We start from the raw sequence: 15670 nt of genomic DNA on the forward strand, positions 1-15670 counted from the left end.
TAATGTGTAGTATTTTAGCTTAGAATTCCTTTTGTTTAAGTATCTTATACTGGTAGTTGAAAATGCAAACTTTGTACAATTAAGTTAATAATTGTATCAACACACATAATTACTAATGTTAATTTGGTGCCACTGGGCCTCAAAATATCGAGCCCGGAACCCATAGGTATATATATATATATATAATTTGTACAATTAAGTTATTAAAAATATGAATTTAAATTATAAAACAAACACATAATTATTAATGATAGTTTGGTGCCACTGGGCCTCAAAATATCGAGCCCGGCTCGGTATATATATATATATATATATATATATATATATATATATATATATATATATATATATATATATATATATATATAATTTGTACAATTAAGTTATTAAAAAATATGAATTTAAATTATAAAACAAACACATAATTATTAATGATAGTTTGGTGCTACTGGGACTCAAATATCGAGCCTAGAACTCATAGGTACAATTTTTGTATAACGCTAAAAATTGTGTATCTCAAAAAATTAATATTTAATATACATAATAAAATACAATTAATGTTGTTTTAATTTACAAATGACGACATGGACGCGACTATACATCCCGGCCCTCGAACTTTAGATCTATTAGCCCTATAGCCCCAGCATAGATCCGAGTATATATGGGACGGACAGTTGCTTACGCAAACTTTCCGGGCCAGGAGAGTGGATCTATTGTGGGACCTTTTGAGTCATAGAGTTCTACATCCCCGCGTGGTCCATTACCTGGAGGAGATGGGATTATATAGGATTATTAGGATTGGCCGGATACAGCTCGACTTGGCTTTGATCACGGCCTTGATTGAGCGGTGGCGACCGGAGACGCACACTTTCCATCTGCCCATCGGCGAGGCCACCATCACACTCCAGGACGCTGAGATTTTGTATGGCCTGTCCGCTGATGGCTTGCCAATTTTGCTGTCTACGACCATGAGATATTATTCGCGGCAGTCTTATTGGGATATGCTGCACATGCTTACGGGTCTCAGGCTGGAGGACGAGACTGTAGTGTCTGGGTCCAGTCGTATGCAGTTGGTCCCCATTAGAGGCCACCTGGAGCATATCCACCATACTATCATCGATGAGTCAGTGAAGGTGGATGTACAACGATATACGAGGCTGCTGTTGCTCCTTCTACTTGGGGGGTCTTGTTCTCGAACACTTCGGGGGACCTAGTGAGCCTCCGTTTTCTGCATCATATTGGCCGGTTCGAGGATACAACCATCTACAACTAGGGTGGTGTTGTCATCTCATATTTGTACAGGCAGATGTGCCGGGCTTGCATCGGCACACAAAGAGACGTTGGTGGCTTTCTGCCGCTTCTACAGGTGACAACATATTCAAATAATATGTCCATTAGTTACAATTCTACCTAGTTATAGTTAATCTTATACTTTACGTCAACTTTGTATGTTAGTTTTGGGCCTGGGAGCGATTTCTGCAGTTTTAGCCACCTCTACCACAGCTACCGGCTAATGTAAAAATTCTGCATCTCCCTATAGCCTGTAGGTGGGTTATGCGTCGTACTCTTGCACGAGAATAACCACCCGATGACTAGGGGTTATCTCTACTACGCACAACCTCGTTTTTTGGAACGTGTTCGACGTTCACGTACATCTCCAACATTGTGATTACAAGAAATTCCTGGCATTCTTCCGGAGTCCTCAGAAAATCACTCAAAGTTTCATCATCGTCCATGTTAAACTCCGAGTAAAAAGCAACTCCTTGCGGAGTGACGGAATACAGATATCTTCTGGTTACTTTAAGTATCGTTGAACGTTTCCTCACACTCATTTTTTTGCATAACAACGATATCAATTTATCGTACTCCATTGTAAGTGGCAATTTAACATGACACTGAACAGGTAAACTATAGCCCACAGAGTTATTCTCCATCACAACCTCACCCCTTCTCCCCTAATATAATGAAACTCTTATTCTACGCTCTTCAGACATAATGAAAAAATGTTGGAGAATTTAACAATAATAAACGTTTCAACACGAGTATGGAAATGGCTAGCCGGGAAATTTCTACGCTATACACCTTTTGAATGAATTTCTATACAATCCTAACCTCTTTATATAGGAAATAGCTAGCCGGAATTTTTTTTTTATATATATATAGCGCCCTAAAAGTGGGCACTATACGCTTTTGAATTATTAAAGTCAGGAATTATTGGTGGGGCCAGGAAAAAGGTGTATAGCGCCCAAATACTGGACGTTATACGTAAAGTTTTATGTATAGCGTCCAGTATTTGGGTGTTATACCTGTTAATGTCAGCTTTCTATGTATAGCGCCCAAATACTGGGCGCTATACATTAACGGCACAGTTAACGTTAATGTATAGCGCTCAGTATTTGGGCGCTATATATAAAAATATCATCTTTTTTTTACACCTATTAAGGTGCTACTTATCCAAAAGAACCACATTTTGGTTCCGGATTCCACTCTCGACCCCCCCCCCCCGTCACGTTAATGATATATCATCCTACGTTTTATGGACGATGGTTAGAAGTCAACATCCCCAAATTCATATTATATGGTACAACTCTATGTCAAAGAGTCCCACATAAAACACTTCATATCATCATAATAGACCTTATACTGATAGTATGAACACTACATGACCTGTGATGGGAAAGTAGTCCTTCCTTTTGCAGCCATCTTCACTGACCTTATTTTAACATTTTGATCTTCACATTAATAATGAAAACAAAATAATGAAATATAAAGGGAAAAACAAGAAAATGTTAATCTTTTCATACAAAAATACGGCACTCATGATCGAGGGGGGCTGATGAAGAGAGTTAAAAAGAGAGACCGGTAGGCTTCTATATATACTTCAAGCTTTTGAAGAGGGGATACACATCGAACTTCACGCAAATTTCACATCAGAAAAAAAAAAGGCATTTCGGTGCACTAAACTTTCGCTATGTGCAGGGTCCGAAGAAGGACCGGACCACAAGGGTCTATCGTACGCAAATTCCACATCAGAAAGAGAGAAAATTGAAGTGTTATACTAAGATCGATATAATACAAGTTCACATGCAATTTTGATGATGACGTAATCTAAAGGATAAATTCGATAGGTCTGTGGAGCAAAGCGAACGATACGTATCATGAGTTTTGACAAAAAAAATTTACTACTAAGAAATTTTTTAATTTACACCTAGCTTGAGATTAAGGTATAGTTAATTGATTGATTAAATGTCATTCAACATTATGTAATAACTTTTTAAAAGTAATAAATTATAGGACTTTTATTACATTAAATAGGTGGCTTGACAAAATGGTAGTAGTAGCAAGTTGGACCTATACACTATGCTATATATATATACACACACACTACTATTGCCATTAGAGCATATAGCTATTATTTCTTGACTTTACTTGACATAAAACCTCACTGTAAAGAAGAAGAATTGACGTTTTCTGCACATACTCTTATGCTTTGACTATTACATTTACAGCTTCACCGTCAAATCAATATAATTCTTGCTTATTTTTCTTTCTTTTTTTCATTTTTTTTAATTTAAAATCAATAATGCTATATCTCTTCCGTAACTTTTTCATTTCTCTTCCCTTTGTTGTTAGTACTATTTTCTTTCATTTTCCGATTTTTCGTGTGCTTAAATTATTTGTTTATCTTCTTTCTTGTATTAATATAATTTTCTATTTCTCCTCTCTTCGAAAATTTCATGTTTATTGGGTGTTTTTTTAAAAAAAATGATTTATTTGAGCCTAATCATTTTACATTTTCGATGTTCTTTTAAGAATTTAACTAAACCAAGATTTGAATTCGGGAGATGGAGAAATACCTAATTAATATTTGATATTTTAAGGGGAAGAAAACCAATTTGTACTTTCTTCAATTAATTTTCATATATAATACAATTTAAGAACTTTTATAAATTGTATAATTAAACACTGGAGCTCGATAATTAAAATTAAATCAAAGAGTATATTTATGTAAATATTTAATTTCATATTCATATTCATAATGTAATAAGAATTAATTAATTGTTTTTTTGTAGTGGGTGGTGGGGTTGGAGGGGAAGGATGTTTTGCTTTCATGGTGGAAGGAAGGATAACAGTATTAAGGCAGAGGATGTTTCAAATCCTCAGACAATAATTCAGATTTTCACGTGAATTTTTTTGTATTTTTTCTCTTTGCTTACTATTAATAATCAGAAAATTTTAAAGTATATATTTGTTTTTTTGACAATTTTATATGCAGACAAATAGACCAATATCAAGCTCCAATCACTGCAGTTAGGTATGTTTGACATTGTTTGTTTGTCTCAGGAAAATAAAATAGAGACAAATCTAGACTACTCAAGAAAAAAATTTTCAATTTGTTTTTAATATACTCCATGATTTTTAAGTGTGTTGAACTAATAATGTTGAAGGAAAAAATATTAAATAATGACATTATGGTATTATGCTCAAGTAAATGAATACTGCAACACAGCGTTGTTCTTTTTTATTTTTCATTTATTCTTTCCTTAAGTGTAGAGATATAAATTAGTTAAAATTTTGTTTTAAAAAAGCTTGAAAGATCTCAAATATGGCCCAAAAGATTTGGACAGAAGGCTGAAGGGAAAAAAAAAAGGACAAATAATTGCTATTCAAATTTAAAATGAAAAAAGTCCTTTTTTGGAAAAGGAAGTGTGGAAACTAACTCTACTTTGATATTCATGTATTTCTTTAACCATCTAATGAAAACAAGAAAAAGATGTTTTTGGAAACTAATTCTATTTGAAAAAATACAAAATTGATCGGTCGGCCGAAATTAGTTACATTCGTTAGCACAAAAAAATATATATATAATAAAATAAAATAAAAATTATTTATCGACCATTATTTTCGGGAGCAGCTAAAAGTATACATTTTATGTTCAAGAACTTAATCTTGCATCAGCCACTAGCTAATATTTATCACTTTGGCTAAACATATTTGCAAGAAGTAAGTGTTCTTTGTTGGAAAAATCATTAGAATTGGAAAAAATTATTTTCTAGGTCAAAGAAAAATCAATGAGACCTAGCTATCTATATATTATATAGGGTATAGTACTATTTGGATGTTAAGTACATATACACACACTTTTACTATATGCTTCATTAAACACATCTACAAGTTAGTAGAGAAAGTTGGTTGTCTCATAAATGCATCTTTATTTACTTCCTCTAGGAAAAAACAGCCTCGAGATGGGGAGGGAAGAGTCCACATCCTTTATAAGATTAAGACTACTCTTTCAACTTTGAAAAGGCTACAATTTGGGTTGGTGGTGGGGTCAGGGGCGGAGGTAGAAGTTCGGATACGAGTTCGATTGAATTTAGAAGTATTTGTTCAAACAGTATATTTGTATTAAAAATTTATTAAATATACGTATATTAAATTTAGATTCCATTTATTAGCAATTGAAATCGTCGTTTTTATATTTAGAATTCAACAACAACCCAGTAGATTTCGCTAGCAGGATCTGGGGAGGATAAAGTACTTTATTCTTACCCGGGGGGTAAAAAGACTGTTTTTGGGAGACTCTCAGCTCAAAAAAAAAAATAAATTCGTAACTCTTATATTTGAAATTCATAATAAAGTTAAAATTCTGACTCTGACTTTAGGTAGGGTTAGCTTTGGGGTGGTGGGAGACAAATTAGGACAATGTAGGGTTAATAGAGAAGGAATTGAAATGAATGACTCAACTTAGTTTTTTTTTTTTTTTTTTCAAAATCCCTTTTGACAAGAGAATATATTGAGGTTGAAAGAATACCACATTTGATTGTTGTACAATATATTCCTTTATTCTTAATATTTCCCACCTGAAAAATAAAAAAAAATAGAAAAAAAAAAGAACTGATTTGTGTTTACCCAATATGCCCTTAAAACTCAGAACCACGTGTTCCACGCAATTATTTCATTTTAATTCTCTTAATCATGTTTTAATATGTCCATTATTGATTGAGTCATACATTAATCAATTTTCTCTTATTGTTTTTACATTAATTTGGATTACTACGAAGTACGAAATCATCATTTGGTTTTCAAAAAAAAAAAAAAAAAAAATCATTTGGTTAAAAACTTAAAATATTGAATATGAGTTCTAAAAGGGAGTCCCTATATTTGCACTTATTTGCAATATTTGCAACTCAACATTCTATATAATACTAATGTTTAAATTGCAATGACGTAACCCTTCAATGGCAAATGGTTAAAACCGGACCATATCTGCAATTTAGTGACCTTTTTTGAAAAATCTGATGGACAAACCATTCCATAGAAAAAAAAAATGGTTAAAGAAGCCAAATTTACCATTAAAATTAAAAGTCTTAAGTCATCATCTTACTAAATGGATTAATTTGTATTGTAACTAAAAAATGACTTTAACATATTTAGATTTGTATCATCGCCGCCTATATTTTAACATGTTATAGTAGGTAATCAATATTATTAATCACGTAACTACAAATAACTAAACTATTTATATTTTTTAAGTTATTTTATCGGGTAAAAATTCTTCGCACTTCTGCTATACAAAGGTTAAACAAAAACCAACAACAACATATCCAGCATATATATTTTCACAAGTGGGGTCTGAGGAGAGTAATTTATACACAGTCTTTATCCCTACCTTGTAAAAATAGAGAGACTGTTTCCGAAAGACCCTCAGCTCAATACAATAAAATCACAACAGTTACAACAGAATACCGAGGATCTATTAAAAACAATGTTTTACCTCTTACAAGGTTAAGATAAGGTTTGCATACACCTCAATTTTTTTAGACCTCACTTGTGAGATTTCACAAAATATATTGTTACTCCCTTCGGTCCACAATAAGTGACTATTTTATCTTTGGTACACCCATTAAGGAAATACAAACTTCTAGAGAAAAAAATGCATTCACTAAATTAACCTCAATTAATTGTTACCTTGACACATTGGAATATGTAAATAAGGGCAAATTTTTAAAAAATAAAATTAATTTCTTCCTAATTATGTAAATTGACACTTATTTTGAATTAAAATAAAAGGGTAAAATGGTCACTTATTGTGAACTGAATAGAGTATTATTCAGTCAAACCTCTCTATAACAACCTCGTTTATTCTGAATATTTTTGGATATTATAGCGAAATACTATTATATAAAACATATAGTATAACATAACATGAAAATTGGTTTCGAAAAAAGCTTAGACTTCTATAGTGAAGTGTTGTTATACGAGATTGTCGTGGGTGGGGTTGTGATATGCAATGTGGGGGGGATAAAGAGGATGTCTAACCCTAGATGGCCCATTCCTCGAAAAGAGGGGTTGAATAATGTTATGAATGAAGATGTGTGTGGGGGGGGGGGGGTTGAAGACAGGAGAAGGTAATAAATGCAAAGGGAAGCAGAAGAGTACAGAACTTTTTTGGGCCAGAGAGCAGAAAGGATAGATGGATGTGAGAGGAAAGAAAGTAAAATCATTTTGTAATCAATTGCTTTATGATTGAAGAGAAATAAATAAATAAATACACTTACTTCCTACTGCACACTGCACTGATGCTATATAGTACAGAATAGAAAAGTGATTGTGACTTCCTATTATCCCTTGGTAAAATTTTATTCCTACCTAATATTTACACTAAATTAATAGTAATAATATATATATAAATATATATATAATTGCACTATTAGGTCACAAAAAAATAACAACAACAACAATCATGTGTAATCTATAAATGAGGTCTGGGGAGGATAGTGTGTACGTAAAATTTACCCCTATCCCGAAGGAATAGAGAGGTTATTTCCAAAAGACCTCCTGCTCAAAAAGACGAAAGAGACAAGTGGGATTTTAGGTCACAAAAAAAAAATAAGTTTCCTTAAAATATGAGATTTGCCTTGAGTTGAAGGTCTATGAAAATAGCCTCTCTACCTGCACAAATTAACTCGGGATAAAATTTGCGTACACACTATCCTCTCCAAATATCACTTGTAAAATTTCGTTGGGTATATTGTTATTCTTGTTGTTGTTGTTAAAATATGAGATTTATAATCTTGAAAATAAGATATATTACTTGCTATAACAGATAAATATTGCCTAAATTTAATAAACATTACTTACACTGACAACTACAGTCAAACCTCTCTATAACAATCTCATTTGTTTTGGAATTTTTTGGTTGTTACAGCGAAGTACTGTTATAAAGAATATATATATATCATAACATAGCATGAAAATTGATTCTATAAGAACTTGACTTGTATAATGAATGATTGTTATACAACAATACTGTTATATAGAGGTCCGACTGTAGTTCATAACCTAAATTCATCAATAAATACAAAGAAATATTTAAGTATACTCCTTTCTCTCACTCTCTAGCTAAAGAAAGGAAAACAAAAGTAAGAAGGAAAGGAAAGGAAAGGCTTTAATTACTAAGCTTTTTCATTATCACTTTACTTTTTCTATGACTAAAAGTTAAAGCATAAGGCTATGATGGCAATATGATGAGAGAATAGAATTGTGGTTTCTCTGCAGTTTAATTTATTGACAATCTACTGGCTTAGGGTCCCCTTACCTTTGATTGTGACTTAAGATAAATAAAATAGTAGAAAAATATCCCTATTATATGTATTTATTACATGTAGTTATACCATGTACTTAAATTCACTTTGCCTCTTTTGACCAAGAATCTTTTTTCCCCTAAAATTTTATATATATGATGGAACAATTACACTGTGTTAACGTTCTTGTTATCTCAATCACTTTGCCAATATATATATATATATATATATATATATATATATATATAGAGAGAGAGAGAGAGAGAGACGCACGATTCGTCCCCCCCCTCCAATAAGAAATTTTCCACATATATGGATAAACGGTAAATACATACGCAGCATACTATTTACACCTTATCAAATAATCTAACCTTATAAATAAAAATTTAAAGTGGGAATAAACGTCTTGCAATCATTCAAGGGGGCGAATGTAAAGGGTGAATTACTGGTTCATCTAAATTAAATTAATATTAAAAAATCGATCGGAATATGTTGGTTAATTCAGCCGATCATTTTAAAAAATCGATCGAATTCGATTGGCGATTTTATTTTTCAATAAAACCGATCGACATCAGTCGATTATTTTCGTGCGAAAATATAATTAAAGAGTATAAATGAAATAAAAGATAGTCTTAAAACAAAAGGCATTAATGGTCTAATAATTGGTTAGCTCTACCGACTTTACGATTACCAACCACCACGAATCGATCGGTTTTCGGTCATTTTTGCCAATTACCGACCAGCATCGGTCAGTTTTCCCCCTTTTTTTAGTAGTGATAACATTGGTTGAGTAGAATATTACACCCCAATCGCATAAAAATCCTGGATTTGTCTCTACGTTAAATCACGAATTCGAACTCATAAAATTTAAATTCTAAATCTGCTTCTATATTCTTTAGTTTGATGTAAACGTTGAACGGGGATAAATTGTTTTACCGTGGGTAAGGACTTGCAAAGGGGTGTGTAAAGAGACTGACATTGTCCTTGAGTAGTAGTATTGTCTGCCCCGCATTCAAAGCGCGCCCATTGAGTATTTGCTTTACTGTTATTACTATTCTCCTACATAATGCCAATCTCATGCACTGTCACATTCTATTGTTGTAATACAGTTTACCCTCTGTTTCTGCACCTTCTTTTATATATATATATATATATATATATATTTTAACTCTTTATACCATTTCATGTTTAGCAAAGTACTTCTTTTTGTCTACTTTTCAAACCCCAATCTACCCTCTTCACTCATCGTCATGAAGAGTCAATATAACTATAAAAAATAAAAATAAAAATAAAACAGTCTGATACACAAGATACAGTTAAATCTCACTATAACAGTCTCGTTTGTTTCTATATTTTTTTGGCTACTATAGTGAAGTGTTGTTATAAAGGACATACGGTCAAACATCTTTATAACACCCTCGTTTGTTCCTATATTTTTCGGCTACTATAGAGAAGTGTTGTTATAAAGGACAGACAGTCAAACATCTCTATAACAGCCTCATTTGTTCCTATGTTTTCTGGCTACTATATTGAAGTGTTGTTATAGAGGACATACAGTCAAACTTCTCTATAACAGCCCTGTTTGTTCCTATATTTTTTGGCTATTATAGTGAAGTATTGTTATAGAGTACATACAGTCAAACATCTCTATAACAACCTCTTTTGTTCCTATATTTTTCAGCTACTATAATAAAGTGTTGTTATAAAGGACAGACAGTCAAACATCTCTATAACAGCCTCGTTTGTTCCTATATTTTTTGGCTACTATAGTGATGTATTGTTATAGAGGACATACAGTCAAACCTATCTATAACAGCCTCGTTTGTTCCTATGTTTTTTGGCTACTATAGTGAAGTGTTGTTATAGAGGACATACAGTCAAACCTCTCTATAACAACCTCGTTTGTTCCAATATTTTTTGGCTACTATAGTGAAGTGTTGTTATAGAGGTCATACAGTCAAAACTCTCTATAACAGCCTCGTTTGTTCTTATATATTTTGGCTGCTATAGTGAAGTGTTGTTATAGAATATATACAGTCAAACATTTTTATAACAATCTCGTTTGTTCCTATATTGTTTGGCTACTATTGTGAAGTATTGTTATAAAGGACATATATTATAAAATAACATAATAATCGGTTCCGAAAAAAATTTGGCTTTTATAGTGAATGACTATTATATGGGGATGTTGTTATAGAGAGCTCTGACTGTATATTAAAACATAACATAATAACCGTTTTCGAAAAAAAAAAACTTGGCTTTTATAGTGAATGGTTGTTATATGGGGATGTTGTTATAGAGAGGTCTGACTGTATTTAGCATTCACACAAGGTTTGGGGTAGGGCCGCATTTCAAGAGGTATGATGTAGGCATTCTATCCTAATACAAGTATCAGTGGCTGCTTCCACAGATCAAACTCATGACCTATAAGTCACACAGAAATAATTTTATCGTTGCTCCAAGGCTCCTCTTTACTCTGAAGAGTCAATATATCGTCCAATAAAAAAATTAGGCCGAATATCTTAATAGACATCTCTATTTGTCGTGTTTTGACATCTCGATCTCCCTACTCCACGTGATTTTGATCCGAACGTATATTTTCGATATACATTCAAATCTTCTATGATATTATTTCTTTATAATGTCCAAGTTTTTTTAAAAAAAAATTAATTTTTCATATTATGTTATATTATATGCCCTTTATAACAATATTTTTCTATAAAAGTAATAAAATATCCAGATAAACGAAATAGCAGATGCAGTTGAAACTAGTAAAAGGGCAGTCTGTGCACGTAGTATCCCGTATTTATGCAAGGTTTGGTGAAGAGTCGCATCTCAAGAGGGCGTGATATAAGCAACATACTTTAATGCAAACATCAATGGTTGATTCCATTGTTCGACCTATAGGTCACACGAAAATAATTTTACCGTTACTCCAAGGAGTTGAAATCAGTAACTAAGGGGAAGTTCTTGGTGAAATTTGAAAGCCAATATCGTTTAAGTGTTGAGTTATGTTAGAAATTATAGATTGTAACTCCAATCTCGAGAATTTCTATTTTTGTTATCCTTTTTTCTTCTAATTTTTTATCTTTTTTTTATTTTACCATTTTTGTTCTATGGTTTTGTAGTCCGTGAGCTAGTCTTTAAACAGTGGACCCAAAATTTCAAAATTTAGGCATATGTCATAGCCTATATTTATGTCACATTGTAAAGGGGAGTAGGGGATGTTTGGAAAAATCAGGAAAGTTTCTTTTTAGAAGCAAAAAAGGCTGAATTTGAAACCCTTTTTATAAAATTTACTATTGATTTTTTTGTAGATTTGAAATTAATTTTTTTACTTTGTTTATTTTAGTAATTTCAACCATATCTTTCTTTTCTAATTATAGGTTGGTTTTAGTACAGTAGGCTACAGAAGGAGTTGCTAAGTAAAGAACATTTCCAACATTCCTTTTGGGTTCAAAATTTGTTCATTTTGTATATTTATATATTTGTTTGGCTTTGATTTTTGTAAAAAGCCCAAATTCTAGGAGTCCTTCTTAGACTTTGAATTGAATTGTCAGATGGTCATTAACCCAACAAGTTGACCATATGTTGGAGTACCTAGCCCCCTCCCCCCTCCCCTCCCCCCAACCCCCACCCCCCACCCCCCCCCCAAAAAAAACACATACACATGTAGATACAACTTTTTGTATTTTGGACGAAGCTTGTGATTTCGACTGAACTCATTATTTTCAACTGTATGTGCTGATTCTAAATTTTGAATTCGCCTATGTAAAATCTAACACAAGATTAGGGTCGTTCTTTTCGTTCAAGGGAATCGGTTCCACTTCACTCGTAAGCTCGACTTGCCTGTTAGCGGTTAAGGGAATTTTCTTGAAATTGCAACAAGTCACTCGAAATCTCATTGTTATCTCTGCAAGACCACCTATCACTAGTCTTCGGTCGGAGGGGTTTATTACACAAAAAATACCGGGGCGCAGGCTCACCAAGAAAGAAGCCCAACAAGTGTCAGATGCAAAGCCCCGCACCACATTAAAATCATATTGGCATATTGCCAATGTCAGGTTGTCGATGTAGTGAAAACTTGATCTGTCTCATGCTAGTTTTCCAACAACTATGCTTCAGTCTCAAATTGAATATGAAAAAATGATTCATGCATTATTTTAGTTCTTTTTATTTATTTATTTATTTATAATTTTTGATTCATTTCAACTTGGTAATGTTCCTTTTCTTGATATTTAAGCCCATTTGAAATGACTAGAGTTCAAAATGCTTGCAATAACTTTCAATGCTTGGTTTAGTACTTTGTTCAAAGGAATTTTTAAACAAATAGCTGGCCGGTTTTACTGTTTACTTTTCTTAACTTATATACATAAATTATACATCGATTATATACATAGTATATATAAATTATATTATATATTCACAGGCTATTTTTAGTTTAATTAAAAGTTAATTCTTTTTGTTAAAATCCTGTTTGACTAAATGGGTCTTGTCACATCATAGTGTAAACAATAAGTTGGCCTTTTCTGTTGGTCCTAGGAAGCAGACAATAGAGGATTTGACCATTCAGAAAGAAATGGGCTTTGACCCATTTATGTACCGTCCATTTTTGACCCATTTGGATTCAAATTTCCACAATTTAATGTTGAATTTTAATGTGAAAATAGCACAACCTAGCCAGTTTTAGACGGGTAATTGAAAAATAACCAACATTTGTAAAGTCATTAAAAAATAGCCACTATTTTGCTGCAATACAAAAAGTTCCAGTATAATATACGGAGATTGATGCACCTGTGTATGAACTTCCAGCATAATATACTGGAACTTCAGCACACGAAAAGTTTCAGCATAATATACTAGAGATTGGAACAGCTGTGTATGAACTTCCAGCATATTATGCTGGAACTCCAGTATATTATGCTGGAATTCCAGTATATTATGATAGAAGTTCACATGTAAAATATTCGAACTCCAGTATATTATGCTGGAATATTTTTCGGATTTTGAACAATATTTTTGTTCAGATTTATCTTTACATAAAAAGTGGCTAAATTTCGATTACTTTTGAAACTGTGACTATTTTTCAATTGGCACTTATAAATTTGGCTATTTTTGTGGATCATTTTATGTGATTCTTATTTGTATCTTTCCTAATCCACGTTATTAACTTGAAATTGTAGTAGGATAATCTCCTCGCAAATATAAACTTGTCTCTGGTCTTTTCTAGGAAAATTATAGTTTCTTTAATTCTTGCTTGAAATGGGAAAAGACACACACCGTATCCCTAAATCAAGTTATAATTTTTTTTTCTTTCTAAAATTGCAAGCATCCTTTTATTTATAGTTGTGACTTGTGATCATGGAATTTGTGTTAAATATTTTCCAAAGTGAGCAATGGTTTAGTATATTTGGGCTTTCTCGCACACATTGGTCAAGCAAGATATGAGTTTGGGCTCCTAACTTTACCTGAAGGCCCAAAAAAGCCCATCAAAAGTGGACTTCATATAAGCCCACTTTACTAAATTCATTGGGCTTTTTTCATTTTTAGCCCGCGTCAGAAATTATTTATATTCCGTAGCCGAAAAAATGTATAAAATTTCTATAATTTTTGTGTATAACATATAAAAATGACACACATAAAATATATATATATATATATATATATATATATATATATATATATATATATTTTCGGCTATTATTTTTAGAGCGATTATACAATATCATTTTTCCAAATCCATTTGCATACCCGGCCCTGTGGTTCCATACATCGCAAATGAATACACACACAAGATATTTGTTACCTTCTTGCAAATTTAAGCTTAAGTTGGTGCACTCATGGTTAAATTCTAAGCATATTTAGAATAGTTTCCAATTGAGCCCTCAAATTTCCTCATTATGTAGACATTAGCATTGTTCAATTTTATTTTCATGGTTCTCTTTCAGATCATGGCCCCTTTTCTGTTTCTGAGCCGAGAGTCTACCGTAAACTGCCTTTATATCCCCTAAAGCAGGGGTAAAGTAAGTATATACACTACTCTCCCAAGACCTCACTTGTGAAATCACTAGTTTTTTTTTTTGTTGTTGTTGTTGTTATTGTTGTTGTTCTTTCAGATTATGGCCATACCACTTGGGTTCGAGTTCGAGTTCGCGTTCCTACTGGAATGGACACATGTTAGTTGTAGGAAGTATGGTTCTGAAAATGACTTCGATTCGACAGTTCAGGCTCGATTCCTCACTTTACGTCAGTGGACCTATAGGTCGGGCCAAATATGTTATAATTGCAATTTTATTACTTTTAGGGTCATATTTTATGTAGTTGAGCTAAATAGAATTGTAAATGTACTAATAAAATAGCACGGGCTAGTCCGTTCGGATTGGTCATTCAAAATAGTCAGCGTTTGCAAAGTCATTGAAAAATAGCCACTATTTTGCTGCAACACAGAAAGTTCCAGCATAATATACTGGAGATCGGTGCACCTGTGTATGAACTTCAAGCATATTATGCTGGACCAGTATATTATTCGGATTTTGAATAGTGTTTTCGTTCAAATTTATCTTTACATAAAAAGTGGCTAGTTTTGAACAGTATTTTCGGATTTTTGTTTTCTAATTGGCGAATTTCAGCTCTAGAACTGAAATTTTTGTTTTTGTAATTGGCGAAAATTTTTGTTTTGTAACTGTCGAACTTAGTTCATTTATAAAAACTTCAGGACTATATAAGCAATGGACATTTTATTTCTTATTGCATACAACTATACAAGTAACTTGGTGTTTCCTTGTCATGGGCAAGATGCTAAATTTGTGATGAATTGCTTTCACTTTAGCCTGAAGTTAAGAGTGAAAAAGGACATGGTTCCAAACAATGACCACTTGCAGATCCATTCGTATTTCTTGACTGGAATACAGTAGTGTAAGAAAATTTTCGTCATATCATTGAACCAGATATGTCTACACAAAATTTTAATAACTGAAGTTCCATAGTAGCACCAACAGAAAAAGAAGAAGAAGAAGAAGGAGGAGGAGGAGGAGGGGGAGGAGAAGAAAGGGGGCTGAAGTTATTTAAAAGGTGAGTACAAGTTA

Source organism: Nicotiana sylvestris, chromosome 5, assembly GCF_000393655.2.
Source record: "Nicotiana sylvestris chromosome 5, ASM39365v2, whole genome shotgun sequence".
NCBI lineage: Eukaryota > Viridiplantae > Streptophyta > Magnoliopsida > Solanales > Solanaceae > Nicotiana > Nicotiana sylvestris.